The sequence below is a fragment of the Lactuca sativa genome, chromosome 7 (genome assembly GCF_002870075.4).
Source record: "Lactuca sativa cultivar Salinas chromosome 7, Lsat_Salinas_v11, whole genome shotgun sequence".
Classification (NCBI taxonomy): domain Eukaryota; kingdom Viridiplantae; phylum Streptophyta; class Magnoliopsida; order Asterales; family Asteraceae; genus Lactuca; species Lactuca sativa.
Window position 1 is genome coordinate 154,053,515 of NC_056629.2, and position 16,556 is coordinate 154,070,070.

Genomic DNA, 16,556 nt, shown 5'->3' on the forward strand with positions numbered 1-16,556 from the left:
AGGCGAGGCCCGAGCGAGAGTGATTAGACTAGTTGGAATAGAAGGATAGAGGCGGGTGGGACCCGTGGGCGAGGCCCGTGAGTTTTAGCAGCACAGGTGGGACCTGGTAAGGACCTTAGTGTCAAGTTAGGGGATTGAAAATCCCAGGTTTGTAGTGCCTGTATGGCAGAGTGGATTGAGCAGTTAGGTGATCGAAGTTCTTTGGAAGTCGCTGGGTGCGACTAGTGGTGGTGTTGGGACTAGCTACCGGTAGGAGCCGGTAATCCAGTCATTGATAGGTTGGTAGGGACCAGGGTGGTCTCAGTTCATCCGGAAGTCGGAAAAGGAACAGCAGAACTGTCAGGCAGTGGCAGTGCAAGCATGCAGCGCATGATGGAATTCAGTTAGTTGATAGTGGGGTGCTCTGCACCAAACCATAGTAGAAAGAAATGCCCAATGGATACTGGCGATTATGACTCGTACTGGTAAGCGGGGGTGATGGAGTTGGTGAAGGATAGGGCCTTCACAGTGATAGAAGGAATAGTTGGTTATGGGGTTTTGCCTTGGGAAGGCAAGGAATTGTGCAAGGAAAGAAGGGGTGAACCCCTATAGGATCAGCGCAGTACTCGGTGAGTACCAGGTGGATTATCGGTTGAGTAAGTCGTGTTTCCAGAATGTTCGGGGTCAGGGTTGACCCGAGATGATTATCCGCAAGGTTTGATGCTAGTCAGAATGATCGGGCGGTAGGTCAGCAAAGGAAGGCAGCTAGTGTTGGGATAATTGGTTGGGTAATGCAGGCAGATCGCAGGCGGTGGGCCATAGCAAACTTCGAGGACGAAGTTTTGTTTAAGTGGGGGAGAGTTGTAACACCCAAAGTTTTGAAGACCAAGAAAGGGAAGAAAACCCTAAATTTAGGGGTCGACTCGGCGAGTCCAAGGAGGGACTCGGCGAGTCGGAGCGGGATCCGAGTCGAGGAGTAAGTGACCAACTCGGCGAGTCGGCCAAGTGGACTCGACGAGTCTGGTCTGTGCGTGGAAAACCCTAAATTCGGGACTTAGAGCCTATATAAACGTCTTAATCTTCTTCCTAGGGCTCCTTACTGCCTCTTAAGCCCTGGATATCAAACCCTAGCTGCCATATCCTCTATTTGAGCCATTTATTGCTTCAAGAGTGCTTTAAGCTTGGAGAAAGAAGAAGAATTTTGAGAGTGCAAGAAGGGGGCTGTAGATCCGGGATTTGGAAGTCATTTCTGAGCTTTTGGAGGTATAAACTAGTTCCTGGACCCTTTTTGCATCTAGATTTATGTGTGGTTGTTGGGGCTCTTTAGCCATAATGATATTATTTTGAGTTAGGAGCCGGATCTGGAGTTGCTACTTCAGATCCAAGTGTGTTATGGACTGGAGAAGCATAAAGTATCAGCCCAAGAGTTGATTTTGAAGCCCCTTGGCCTCAAACCCTTGTTTATGGTGCTTTTTGCCTAGATCTCCCTCTCTACACGTAAAGTTTGCAACTTTACGTGGGGGATAGGCTTGGGAAGGGTAGATCTACAGTTTGGAGTCCATGCATGACTCGAAATTCCTCTGCATGTATGTAGATCTGAATGGACTTGGCGAGTCCTTCGAGTGGACTCGGTGAGTAGCTTGAAGATGAGGAGGAACTCGACGAGTGGGATGAACAGCTCGTCGAGTCGGTTGAAGATGGGCATGAACTCGACGAGTTGGATGAACAACTCGGCGAGTTGGATGAAGATTGCCTTCTGCTCGGCGAGTCTGTTCTTAGACTCGGCGAGTCAGGTCGCGCAGTCCCAAACCCTTCGAGTTAAGACTAGAGTCAGCGAGTCGAGCAAGGACTCAGTGAGTTGGACAGGTCAAGATTCGGGAATCAGTAGACTCGGCGAGTCAGGGGCTGACTCGGCGAGTCAAGTCGTGATTGGAAGGACTTTGTGCATAAGAACTCGGCGAGTCAGTAAGTGGACTCGGCGAGTAGGGTTGACCGGGAAGGTTGACTTTGACCAGGACTTTGACTTTGACAAGAGTTGACTTAGTTGACCTTTGAAGGTCAGTTAGACTAAGTGTTATGTTGATGTTGGTAGCTCAGGGAGCTAGTGGAGCAGCAGTTCGGAGTCAGTGGTCAGGTAGCGGTCAAAGGGATTAGCAGCAACAGTTCAGCAGTATCAGGTGAGTTTCCCTTTGTGTGAATGGGTCTACGGCCACAATGCCGGCCCATGTAGACATGAGTAGAAGACCCGGGGGTTAGCCCTAGGCGTCGTATGCTAGTATGTTGTTTAGGACGAGGTCCAATGTTAGCGGGCGGGTGCCCAAGGAATGGTTTATGTGATAGTTTATACTTGTTCTCTGTGTGATACTTGTATGTGCCTGGTAGGGAGGTGAGTGTGGGCGAGGTCCCGTATCTCACCAATAGCAGAGTGTGGATGGTGTTCCACATCTCAGTAGCAGCAAAGCAGGGGCGAGGCCCAAGTCAGGAAAGGAGTGAGTGCGGGCTGGGCCCGTATCTCACTACCAGTAGGAGCATGGACGGGGTTCCGTGACTCATCAGTAGCAGGTCAGGGGCGGGGCCCAGAGATAGGCGAGGCCTTAGGACAAGATCCTTTAGTATGTGTTTAGCTTATGTGAGATGTTTATGTGCTATTATATGTTACTGGGCGAGGCCCTGTGACAGGCGAGGCCTACGTGAAACAGATTTGTATCCGAGCAGGGCTCAAAGCCAGGCGGGGCCTGGAGCGGCGGGGCCGTTGTAGCGGGCGAGGCCCGAGGTAGGGGGCGAGGCCCAGGATAGCAGGCGCGGCCCAGTATGTGCAGTATGTGGTTATGTGGTATGTGGTAGAGTGGGGAACTCACTAAGCTTCGTGCTTACGGTTTTCAGTTTTGGTTTCAGGTACCTCCGGTAGCGGATGATGGAGCTCGGGATGATCGCATGGCACACACCATAGCTTAGACAGCCTGGGAATATTTACTCTGATAACGAATATGTATTTTGGAAACTAACACTTTGTTTATGTTTGAAAACGATGAATTTGCTTAACGTAATGTTTTATTAAATGAAATTTTTAGTCTTGAATTTTGGGACGTTACATAAATGGTTAATTAGGTGAATTATTTGATGTAAATTATATAATTAGTGAACTTAATTATTGTGGGTTGAATGCCCTATGTGATCACCAGACCCCAAAGTCTGACCCACCCAGTTTCTTTGTATCGCAAGTACCAATAGGAAGACATAGGGTTAATGAGTGATTTGAGGGGTTGGTAGGTCATAGTATATTAAATTGTTATAAGGATGTTAAAACAAGTTTATGCTTATGTATTTTTATTTATGATGACATCCCAAGGTTTTTATATATCAATAAAATATATTTCTTCAGAAATACTTCAATAATTACGTTTTGGGAACAAATTCCGTAATTTAATGAATACTTTGAATTTAAATAAGCATAATGAAAAAGTTTTATATTATCCGTGAAATTGGGGATGTCACGGTTGATATTAGAGCATTAGTATAAGCGAACTAGGAATATTTGAAGATTTCTAGACTTCAACTTAGAATGCTAAGCAATGATCGTGAGGTGTGCGTCTATTTTATTTTAGGTAGTATACTTAGATTAACAGACACTAGACTACTTTAGTATAAGATGCCTAATTTGTTGTGATGTGCTAAATGATTTATGTTATACCATGCCTTAGGTTGCCTACCTATATTGCTATTACCTGATTAGATTGAAGGTTTATTGTCGACCTAGATTTGGAAATTTTATGTGTTCATGATTCTAAGCGTATAACTAATGTATTAGAACTAGCATATAACTTTTCAGAATGATAAGGAGAATTTATGCCTCTCAACATAAATAAGACCTTCCTAAATAAACTTGTTTCTTGGTATACTCAATGCTTACTTTGGTATATAGATCGACATGGTAAGAAATCGAAGTGGGCTAGGAAAAGGTAACGAAAGCCAGTAACCTGAGCCTATTGTAATCGAGCGTGAACATGAAGTCGTACCAATAGTTGAACCTATCATGGTGGCAGGAGTGCAAGCAATGATTCGGGCTATGTTAGTCGAACATAAAGAATAGATGAGACCGCCACTACAAAACAATAGGGATTAACCCACGACACCTATTGTGCAACTTGATCTGAATGAAGAACAGTCTAAAGAAAGAAACTATAGTCGGACTATCAGTCAAGCTGAGCCACATATGGTTAGAAGAAACCAACTAGATGGAGGAAACGATGGATGTGGATGCAAGTACAAGGATTTTGTGGAATCCAAGCCACCAAGTCTTTCTGGAAGCCCAACACCAGTAGAAGTAAATGGAATGGATCTCCGAGATGGAGATGGTATTTGAGAGTTATGGCTACAACACCAAACAGAGGACTGTTCTTATAGTCCGATAGCAAAAGACTAGAGTATTATGCTGGTGGAAGTTATTAGCTGATATCATGTCTAAAGGAGAATCCAACATGATGTCATGGGAAGACTTCCTTGTGTAGTTGAAAAGAGAGTATTGTTCTGAGCAAGACCTTCCAGAGATCAATAATGAGTTCTAGAATCTGAAAAGAGGCAAGATGAGCTTCATTGAATATGCTGCAAGTTTTACCGAGAAAATGAAGCTATTTCCTTACTTGGTTCCTACCGAACTTTCCAAGATCAGCAAGTTTGCTGGTGGACTACCAACGGATTTCGGTCCAACAGTGAAGCTGGTAACCACCTTGAAAGCAACCATCTGGGCAATTAAGAATGTCGAGACCCAAATAAGATAAAAGGGTCTAGAGAGAGCCGAGTCAGGAGAAAAGAGGAAATTTGAAGGATTGTCAAGGTCCACCAAGAAAAATAGATTTTCTAAGGTTGGCCCCAATGAAAAGAAGTTTGGAGAAAACAACGAATCAAAGTGGTGCGAGAAGTGCAGGAAGAAACACTTTGGAAGATATAATGATGAATTGACCTATTTCAAATGTGGGAGAACTGGTCATTACTCCAGTTAATGAAAATTCAACTAGAAAGTGTGTTATGACTGTGGAGAGAATAAGCATATTTAGAAGGATTGTCCAAAACAGAAGGAGGCTACAAAGGCTAATGTGCCACCAAAGCCAAAGGCGAAAGGATTCCAGATGACTCTGGAAGCAACAAAGGAAGAAGCCGATGTTGTTTCAGGTACCTTCTGTTGAGTATTTGAGATATTGAAACTGATTTGGCATGATTGGTTATTTAGGGAAGCCTTTTTAGGCTTAATCATTTTGTGATTCCCTACGGTGCCTTTACAGTAGAAGTTCTTCATCGAGCTCTTCTAAGGTAGTGATTTTATATTTTTGGTAAATATTTTATGTTCCCTATAAATAATCATTAGGTTAGCTTTTGATGTAGGCTTTTTCCTGATTAGAGTTTTCTTTGTACGTTCATATCATAATCAATATACACAAAACCTTTATCAGATTACTTGCATGTGTTGGTGATTGATTCTTGATTGTTCTTGAAATTCTGCATTTGTTATCTCAAATTTATTCCCAACAAGTGGTATCAGAACATGTTCTTGTAGATCTCAACAATTATTGCAAGAATCGATCTTGTTAATGGCGATATTTTATCATGAATCTCACATTGTTCTTCAAGTTTTGTAAGTTTTCTGAAAAGAAAAAGTCAAATACCTCGTATTATTGCAAAATCTTGTTCAGATCTGTTATCTTCTACTCATTCTATCATATGATTTGTTCTTACTTCGTGTTTTGGAAGAAAAAGAAGAAGAATTTTATGATTTGTTAAAGTATTTGTGTTCAGATCTACTTTATCTCTTTAAAAACCATCTCAGATATGTTTTCTCTCTCAAGAATTCTTATCAGATATACTTTCTCTCTCTTTCAAGTTTTCTTTCTTGTTGAAGATTTAATGACAGATTATTTGGTGTTAAAAGACATTAAAAGACTAGGATTAATAGTTACCGATCCAAAGTTTCGAACTAAAGAAGGATACTTGTTTTGGGATGTTCTTGAGCAATCTATGTTGAAGAATGCAATTGAGATGTATAATCTCTATGTTGATGAGAAAATTGGTGATTTCACACAGATTTCTTGTGGTGGATTTAAAAGTAATCGTGTAGAGGAAGATAAAGATTTGTTAAAACAATTTATCATTATCAAAGAATATTTACTTTTGAAGAAAATTCAACAGAACTTGGAAAAAGAAAGAAAAGAAAAAGAAGGTGTTCTTGGTGTTATTAATAAAGTTCATAATGTTCTTCAAGTTTCTGAAGAAAAAGTGACTCCGTATGTTCTTGTTGAGGGGGAGTCAAGTGTTTCAAGTTTTTCAGAAGCTTTACAATCCGAATCTAGTAGTTCTAAAGACAAATCTAAATGTAAAAACTCAAAAATCGTGAAAGTGAAGGTGTTTTGTTCTATTGGAACAACAACAGATGATTTTTTGTGTTATGATGGTGTTTTTGAAGGATTGGTTCCTTACAGAAAGCAAAATAATTCAAGATGTTCATATTTAACAAACTCCTAAGGATTGTGTTCTAAAGTCTTCAAATGTTCAGATTCAGAAAGGTGAAGAGGTTGCTCAAATCCGAAATTCGTTTCTGAAGCCTAGAAATCTGAAAAGAAAGAAAAAGAAGAAGAACAAGAGTAAAATGAAGAAAGTTTGGATGTCCAAGGTACAAGTTCCTCAAGCTTGTGACAAGGTTCAGAAAATCGAAGTCAAACATGTTCAAAGAAACTTCACTTCGCAACTAAAAAACGGGTATTATTTTCTGAAGATGATCGATTTTCTTCAAATAAATGGGTATGCAAGAAACCAAATTTTATCTTGAATCTTAAATGGGTACCAAAAAGTTTCATAAAAGTTTTGTCCTTTATATAAAAAAAAGGGACAAAATCTGGTGTTGATTCAATCAAAGATATGAAATTTTGTTGAAGAAATCAAATTTTATTGATTTTTAATGGTTGGTAATGACAAAAAGATGAAAAGTTGTAAAAGTGGATGAAAAAGGACATTTTCTGCAAAAAAAATGGCTGCTATCTGACACATTTAAGCAAAATGGGTGCAAGCTGTCAGTATACTGCAATCAGAGGGTCAGATTCGGAACTGTTGAAAAATGGGGTTAGTCTCGGAATTAATTAGTTTCGGAATTAAGGGTGACATCTGTCATATCCTTCAAACTTTAAGAGTTCCTTTTGCTAATGTAAAGTCACGCTATTTTTAGCGTTCGTCTCCGGCAGATCGCGTTCAGTTTGGCGTTCGGCATTAATTGACAAATTCGCAACCAAACTGAGAGCTGTCGGAGTCGCAAGTCTGAGGTTCGGAATCGGAACTCAAATTCCAATCGCATCGGAAGTGTAAGTGGAAGGATTGATTCGGAATGAACTGATGCTCAGAATTATGAAGGGTTCGGAACGAAAGCGATTGAAATATATTTTCTCAATGCGAAGGATCTCATTGTTCATTTCCGAGCATTCGGAGGCGTTCAGAGTTTTGTGCTCGGAAGGAATCGGCTTCGCAAATACAACACTTTCGAGTTTATACGTTCGGACATTGCAATTGATTCGGAGTTCTGTGATTAAATATTTCAATCGGGACTTCTAGCCTGTGAAATCAAAACTGGGAATCGGAACGAAACATCAATCAGTGTCATTATTCAGAATCGGAATTGGATTTCTAAAAGCACTCGACATTTGTTTTGATCGGTAACTGATTTTGACTTCGTCAAGTCAAACCAGCGTTGTTACGATCAAATGAAGACGATGGATGATTTAGTTTTCAATTTCAGTCCTCAAACTTTAATCAGCTTGCCAGATTCCACCCTAGCTTCTACATTATTTACAATCTTTTGGGATTTTACCACTTTTACCCCATTCTTACCAAAATATTTTCATTTCTAATCTTTTTCTTTGGTCTTATTATTCTTTTCAAACCCTTCTCAATAATTGCTTCTTATTTTATTCATTTTGTCTAATATTTAAAAATCGAAAAATACAAAATTAATTTTTGTTATTTTTTCGGTTTTAATTTTTTTTTTTAGAATTGCGAAATTTCTAAAAGGATTTATACGAGTTTTGAAGATATATTTTGGCAATTGGTAGTTGGTGATTCTTCTTAACTTTCTGGATTCTCTTTATAATATTTGTTGTAGATTCAAGGGAGAGTTCGTATTTGGAAGATGATATTTATTTCTCTCGCTTTGAAGACCTCATGTGCTAATAAGTCTCACAATTTAGGGGGAGAAATGCCAAGAAGATTGAAAATTGTGATCTTCATCAGCTTCAACATCTACGGGGAGATTGTTGAGTATTTGAGATATTGAAACTGATTTGGCATGATTGGTTATTTAGGAGTTATTCTCGCCTTGCACCTCCAGAGACGCAGGAGTTATTCTCACAGCTTCAGGAGCTGTTGGGAAAGAGATTTATCCGGCCGAGTAGCTCGCCGTGGGGAGCGTCGATCCTTTTTGTTAAGAAGAAGGATGGTTTACACCGAATGTGCATTGATTACCGAGAGTTGAACAAGTTGACGGTCAAGAACCGTTATCCATTGCCAAGGATCGACGATCTGTTCGATCAATTGCAGGGTGCATCTTGGTTCTCCAAGATCGATTTGAGGTCTGGTTATCATCAGATGTGAGTTCGTGAGGAAGATATTCTGAAGACAGCATTTAGAACTTGTTATGGGCATTACGAGTTCGTGGTGATGTCTTTCGGGCTCATCAATGCACCAGCAGCGTTCATAGATCTCATGAACCGGATATGCAGACCTATGTTGGATCGTTTGGTGATCGTGTTCATTGACGATATTTTAGTGTATTCGACGTCTAGAGAGCAGCATGAGGAGCATTTGAGAGAGGCTCTCGGAGTATTAAGATCGGAGAGGGTTTATGCCAAATTCTCCCAGTGTGATATCTGGTTACGAGAGGTCCAGTTCTTGGGGCACCTCGTTAATCAGAATGAAATTTTAATCGACCCGACCAAAATTGAGGCGGTTATGAGTTTGGAGGTGTCGAGATCCCCCCACCGAGATCAGGAGTTTTCTGGGGTTAGCCGGCTACTACCAGAGGTTTATCAGAGATTTCTCCAAGATTGTTGTTCCTCTCACCAAGTTGAACCAGAAGGGTGTTCCTTTTGTTTGGGGTCCCGATCAGCAGACCTCGTTTGAGACTCTTCGCCAGAGGTTGTGCGAAGCTCTAGTGTTAGCTCTTCCTAAGGGAATGGAGGACTTCATGGTTTTTTGTGATGCATCTATATCAGGGTTAGGTGCAACGCTTATGCAGAGGGGATACGTGATAACATATGCATCGAGGCAGCTGAAGCCTCATGAGACGAGGTATCCTACCCACGATTTAGAGTTAGGGGCAGTGGTGTTCGCCCTCAAGATCTGGCGCCATTACTTGTACGGGGTTCGGTGTACCATTTACACAGAACATGAGAGCTTGAAGTATCTGATGGATTAGCCTAACCTAAATATGAGCCAGAGGAGATGGTTGTACGTGGTAAAAGATTACGATTGTGAGATTCTGTATCACCCAGGCAAGGCTAACGTGGTGGTCGATGCCATGAGCCGCAAGACGGAGAGTGCCCCAATTCGGGATATATGCATGAGGATGACAGTGATGACTCCGGTATTGGATACCATTCGAGAGGCACAGTCGGAGGCCATGAGGCCAGAGAACCACAAGAAGGAGCGGGTGCTCGGCCAGGTATCCGAGTTTGTGATGGATAGTCGGGGGCTTATGACCTTTCGAGGTCGGATTTGGGTACCTTATACGGGCGGAGCTCGTAGCACTCCGATGGAGGAGGTGCATAGGTCGAGGTTTTCGATCCATACCGGGGCCACTAAGATGTATTTGGATATGAAAAGAGACCACTGGTGGCCCTGTATGAAGAGGGATGTAACATGGGTAGTAGAGAGGTGCCTGATGTACCGCCGAGTCAAGGCAGAGCACCAGCTTCCTCATGGTCCATTGCAACCTTTGGAGATTCCCCAGTGGAGGTGGGAGCAGATCTTGATGGACTTTATCACCAAATTGCCAAGGACGACGCGTGGAGTTAACGCGATCTGGGTGATTGTGGATCGGTTGACGAAGAGTGCTCACTTACTTGCTATTAGTGAGAGGTCTTCTACTGAGAGGCTGGCAGAGATTTATGTGCGAGAGGTGGTAGCTCGGCATGGAGTGCCGACGTCCATAGTTTCGGATCAGGATGTGCGTTTTACTTTCAGATTCTGGAAGAAGTTACATGAAGAGTTGGGAACGCAATTGCATTTTAGTACCGCCTACCACCCACAAAATGACAGACAGAGTGAGTAGACAATTCAGACGCTCGAGGACATGCTTCAGGTATGCGTTATGGATTTCGGTGGGAGTTGGGACTCATACCTACCTTTGGCTGAGTTTTACTATAACAACAACCATCACTCGAGCATCGGTATGCCTCCCTTTGAGCTTCTTTATGGGAAGAGGTGTCGTACTCCCATCTGTCGGGGAGAGGTGGGGCAGAGAGTTATGGGAGGCACTGAGATAGTGTTGAAGACAACTGAGCAGATTTATCAGGTCCAACAGAGGTTGAAAACGGCCTAGAGCCGTCAAAAGAGTTACGTAGACAGACGGCGATCCGAGCTTGAGTTCCAGGTCGGAGATTTTGTGTTTCTGAAAGTTTCCCCATGGAAAGGAGTAATTCGGTTTAGGAAGCAGGGCAAGTTGGGGCCTCGATATATCGGACCTTTCAGGGTGATTGCTAGGGTAGGCAAGGTAGCATATCAGTTGGAGCTACCTAAGGAGTTCAGCCAGATCCATAGCACCTTCCACATGTCCCAGTTGTGGAAGTGTGTGGCTGATGAGACGGCAGTAGTACCATTAGAGGACATTCAAGTGGATGCGAGCTTGAATTACATCGAGAGGCCGATCGCGATCCTAGATCGGAAAGTGAAGGTTCTGAGGAACAAGAAGTGCCTCTGGTTCAGGTCCAGTGGCAGCATCGGAGGGGATCCGATTTGACTTGGGAGCCAGAATTGGAGATGCGGGAGCAGTACCCCGAGTTATTTGTGGAACAAGACTTCGAGGGCGAAGTCTGATTCTAGTGGGGGAGAATTGTAACATCCTAAAATCAGGTATATCTCCTTGGTCATTCTTCTTTCCTTAAGTTGTCAATTTTAGCCCTTGTGTAGTTTGTGTGATAATCGAGTACGCTGGGCGTAATAGGGAGTACACCGCGCGTACTCATGACCATATTCATGACGCGGAGGTTACCTAGTACGCGGGGCGTACCAAGGTGTACGCGGGGAGTACCAGGCCCAGAATGAAACCCTAATTCTAAATGAGCCCCCTATTTAAAGAACGTTATGGCCTCATTGTTGGCCACCATTTCCAGAGACTTGTCCATCCAAAACCCTAATCCTTGTTCTTGTAGCTAGAGAGTACCCTTGAGAGCTTGTTGGTGTGTTCTTGAGCCTTAAGAGTGGAAAGGAATCTTTGGAGAAGAAGGAGTAAGAGCCCAAGCACTTAGATCTGAGCTTAGAAGTGTGAGAAGCTTCATTTGGAGGTATAAAGCTTCAAACTTTCTTCCTTTTTTGTTGTGTGTTCTTATATGGTATGTTTTAGGGTTTTTGTCCCAAAAGTCGATGGCTTTGTGAGTTGATGAGCTCTAAGAAACTAGATTTGTCCCTTGCTAGTGTATTTTGTGTTATAAGGTCATAAAAATCCAATCTTGGTCATTAACAACTAAACCTGCATGGGATATGAGCTTAATGAAGAAAATGGATGAAGGTTTTGAGTGTTTAAAGCCAAACCAGCCATGCAAAGGTGTAAAGTCTTCGACTTTACGGATTAAGATGATGTAGGGGTCCAAATCTGTATTTTGAGCCAAGGTCTTAACTGATTAAGACCATAAGTGAGAAAATAGTGAAACTGGGACGTATGCCGTCACACCCCAAAACCGGAATGGCAGAAACGTTCGGGGGCGGAGGACATCATGTACAGTATCTCAAAATAGCATAGTAGTAAACAAACAACAACATCATCCATTGCATTAATATTATAATTTAATACAAGTGTGTTCTGTGAAGTTTATAATACACCAAAAATGTAAATCAAAATAATAGATGAGTCTTAAACGAGCTCCATCTTCTCAAAACCTGGCGTCGGTACCTGTCTACTGATGACCTGAGAATACAAGTTATTTTGAAAGAGTTGATCAGCTTTAAAGCTGGTGAGTTCATAAGCATTTTAGTGTCATTGTTTGTATGCAAATGTTTGTAAGTGTTTGATGTATAAGTTTGTAAATGTTTGTATCTCCTAGAAAATCCTATATTTTCTACTAAAAGCAGCCTTCTACCAAGGCATCAAATGTTCTGTATGTTTGTTTCTTGTAAGAGTGTGTATTTTCTCAAGTGTAACTATCATTAACCAAAAGTATAGGTTTTACATTACCGTTTATGTGAGAAGATCACAATGTGAATGCAATGGGGAAATAATAAAGTATTGTAGTGTTGTATTATAGTAACTACTGTTGTACTAACTACCTTAAACCAATTGTTATTTAAGGTATAATTTGATATGATTGCACCATACTATCGACTAATAGCACGACGATGAAAGAGATCGGAAGAAATGACATTTGGCACCCGTATACTTGCAAGTCCCACTGTAGCGAGCAACATGGTGTAGGATAGTCAATCCAGTATAGATCTATACACAAATTCACGCTCTCCCTACAGGAGACTCTGGATACAAATCGAGCCATGGCAGTGATGCCATTCCCCAAAACAATGGTTCAGATTTATGTTATAGTATTCTTCTATATGTATTGTATGTACTAGTGTAATGTATGTTCTCTCTGTCTAGTATGTAGTATGTTCACTTTGTTTCTCATCGTAGTATGTTCTCTTGAATAGTATATAGTATATATTGTTTCTCGTTATAGTATTCTCTATCTGTTTCTTGTTATAGTATTCCCTATCTGTTTCTCATTATAGTATTCTCTATCTGTTTCTCGTTATAGTATGTATTGACTCATGTATGAACTGACTCTTTGTATGTTTCATTATACTACAAAAAGTGAATAGTGACTTCCTAAACTATACCTATTATAGTTTACTAGCAAAGTTGTTTGTATAACTTAGTGTGTTGAACTGAGACAAAAGCCTTTATGTCTATACATATATACATAATATATAACTAAGGATCAAACGACACTTGGACAAACAATAGGGTACTCTAAGTCTACAACCAAACAAGGAACAGGAAATAAAGTGTGTTATCAGTCCTAAGTCCTTCCAACCTTATTTATATAACTATACATGCATTAGACATGGTTTTGACAATATATAAGTTTAAAAGAGTTAAAGGAAAAGGTTTGTCATGTAAGAACAAGTTTTATAAGGAGTTTAACATGTAAAAGAGTTTGATAAACATTTTGAAGTAGTTTGATTGATAAAACAGCTAAAAGTATAGCCAATCCATTTGTTTGATAGTTATTAATCACATGTGATTGATATAATAACTATAATGTTTCAACTTGTATTCCCCCCCCCCCCCATAAAAGCATTTAAAATCATTCAAAAGGTAGATTAAGGGGTATGTACTCACATGTAGTGAGTGATACGAAAGTATGTTTGGAAAAAGGATGTAGAGTGTCAGGTGAAACCTTGAGCACACAAAGATGCTGATAAAGATATAATGACATGTATGTGTATTTGATTAGTGTATAAACAACTAATAGGTGGTTTTCGAGGCCAACAAAATTAATAACCCTAAATATTACACACTAAAATAGTGTATAGTGGTAAAGGGATCAAATCCATGGAGATTGGTTCAATTTTATAACTCTATGAAAAATCTATTTGTAAAAATACTTGTAAAATGACAATAAATTAAAAATTGGGGGTTTGGTATTTTGAAATACTTGAAGTAACTAGAATTAAACTAAGATTTAAATAGAAAATTTCAACAAAAATAAGAATTTGATGTAATGGTTGACTTAAGGTTTCCTCACTTTGACTTTTTGATGAACCATTAGAATCCAATGGTGAAATACTTATTTTAAATCCTCAATTTGGCTATAGTAATCCAAGAAGCTTGAGATTACCTAGACTTTTCTTAGTTATTAAAATGGTTAGAGAAGCTCATAATAATTTCCTTAGTCAAAGTTACAATCTCCATTAAGCATGTGATTAGTGAAAGTCAACTAGCATTAAAGACCAAAAAGTCACCAAATCCAAGAGGAGTCAAATGCTTTCACTACCATGTTGGAGAAAATGTTTTTATGATTGTGTGAAGCAAAAACAACACAAAAATCATTTGTTGCTTGCTAATTTGAGGATCCTTTACTTAATCAAGAAATTAGCCAACTAATCACCACAAACACATTTAAACTCATGAATAAAAACATATAAGTAGTGATAAGATGTTAAAACACAAAACATTTTAATAAAGATTCAAACACAAGTTCATGGAATCTTCAACATTCAACAAATAGTCAAATGATTTCACCAAAGTCAACCAAGATTAGTTTAGCCAAGCATGGCTAAACTCAAAGAAACAAAGTTAGAGAAGATTGTACCAAACATTAAACAAGAATCAAGAGGTGAAAAGATGATGTTCTTGAGGTGTTCTTGGCCTTCAAAAATCTTCAAAACTCTAGAGAGAATGCTCAAAAATCGGATGCCTAAGAGTTGCAAAAGTGGCACACCAACCTTCCCCATATAGCTCAAAGAAGAATTTCCAGAATTGCCCCAACAAGGGGTTGTGCGACCTGCATGCTGTTGCGCAGGTGGCCCCTGGATGTAGCATCTTTGAGGTTTGGGCCTCCATGGCGTAGCCCACTTGGCCCAGTTCGAGTTCAATCAGCTCCTAGCCCATTTTTCTTCAAGTTTTCTTCAATTTAAACCCAATTTGGCTTCTCCAAATGATCCAAACTCGCTCGGTTAATAATCTACACATGCTTGAATAAACTCCTGCATCTTGCAAATTTAAAGTTTATTTCTCTCCAAGCCTTCAAATAATCATCAAGCTCGCTCCATGCATCATCTCCACTAACCATCAAGCCTAAGATCCTTATTTTCCACCAATTCTCATTGCTTTCCATACGTCCCGAACACCCCCTCTCCACTAATCTCCATGAAATCTGCAATAAAGCTCACGAAACTAGAAAGTACCCGAAATAGTCATAAAATAACAAAAAAGGAAAATATGCGTGGAAATTATCTAGATTATGGATGAAATATGCTAAAATAAACTATAAAAAGAAGTAAATAAAATGAAACTATCACTAATTATAAGGGATAACACCCTAATATACTAGGAAACTCTTAGATTGAAGGGATACAATCACATATGATTGCACACTTAGGGTGTATGGCCACCCTAAAGAGTTTACGGTCCAAATGGCCTGACCAAGTGAGTTTGCGGTCGAATGGGTTCACGGTCCCATGTGTTTATGGTCCTATGGTTTACGGTCTAGTGAGTTTACCATCGTAAACTCACATCCTTTTGTGCATAGGATGATTTCCAAGCATTTCGAAGGGTTCGATGTTCCATTCTAGGCTTTAGGAGGGTTTAAGGTCTCATTTGCACCCTTAATAAGGGTTTACGGTCTAAGGAGATACACTAGACCCTAAACACCTTTTGTTCATGAAAAATGAATGTTTTTAAGGCCTTAATCAAGTATCCTAAATAGATAACAAGTATAGAAGATAGATACTTACAATTTGGAAGCAAAGAAGGGTGTTTTCGGCCCAAAACACTAAAGTGTTCTTGATGTTCTTGAGGATCTTGAAGATCTAGACTCAAAATATGAAATTCACGGATAAATCAAGAGTGAATCATGGATATAGGAAGGATTAACACCTAAAGGAAGGAATCACTTACTTGAAGATTTGGAAGCAAAAATCTTTTGATACTTCAGAGAAAATCGGAATTCTAGGCTTGAAATGGAAGAAATGATCAAAAATGATCATGAACTATATATATATAGGAGGGAGCTTCCGGTCACCATGATTCTAAGCTCTAATGTCCTGACTGTAAACTCATTTTGAGGAGGTTTATGGTTTGCTAGATGGTTTGGAACTTTACCTTACAAATCCAAACATTGATTCCTTTGATGCACTTGTCTCAGAATACTCAGAATAGACCCTAAATAGTGCTAAAAGATAGCAACATGAGTCTAACTTTGATAGATTTGAACGTTTATACAAGCTAGAAATTTCGAGTTGTCACATCATCCCCCCGTTAAAGAGAATTTCATCCCGAAATTAGAGTTTAAGCAATTAAGTTAATACAAATAACTAAGCGAAAAGATGAGGATTTTTTAGTTTCATTTGATCCTCGCGCTCCCAAGTGAATTCAGGTCCTCGCTTGGCGTTCCAGCGAACCTTCACTATCGGGATACGACTTTGCTTCATTTGCTTGACCTCCCGGTCCATGATCTCTACTGGTTCTTCCAGGAAGTTGAGGCTCTCCTTGATCTTGATCTCGTCGAGTGGGATTAAAAGAGTCTCGTCGGATAGGCACTTTTTCAAGTTCGAGACGGGGAAAGTAGAATGTATGTTACTTAGTTCGCGCGGTAGGTTGAGTTTGTAAGCTACAG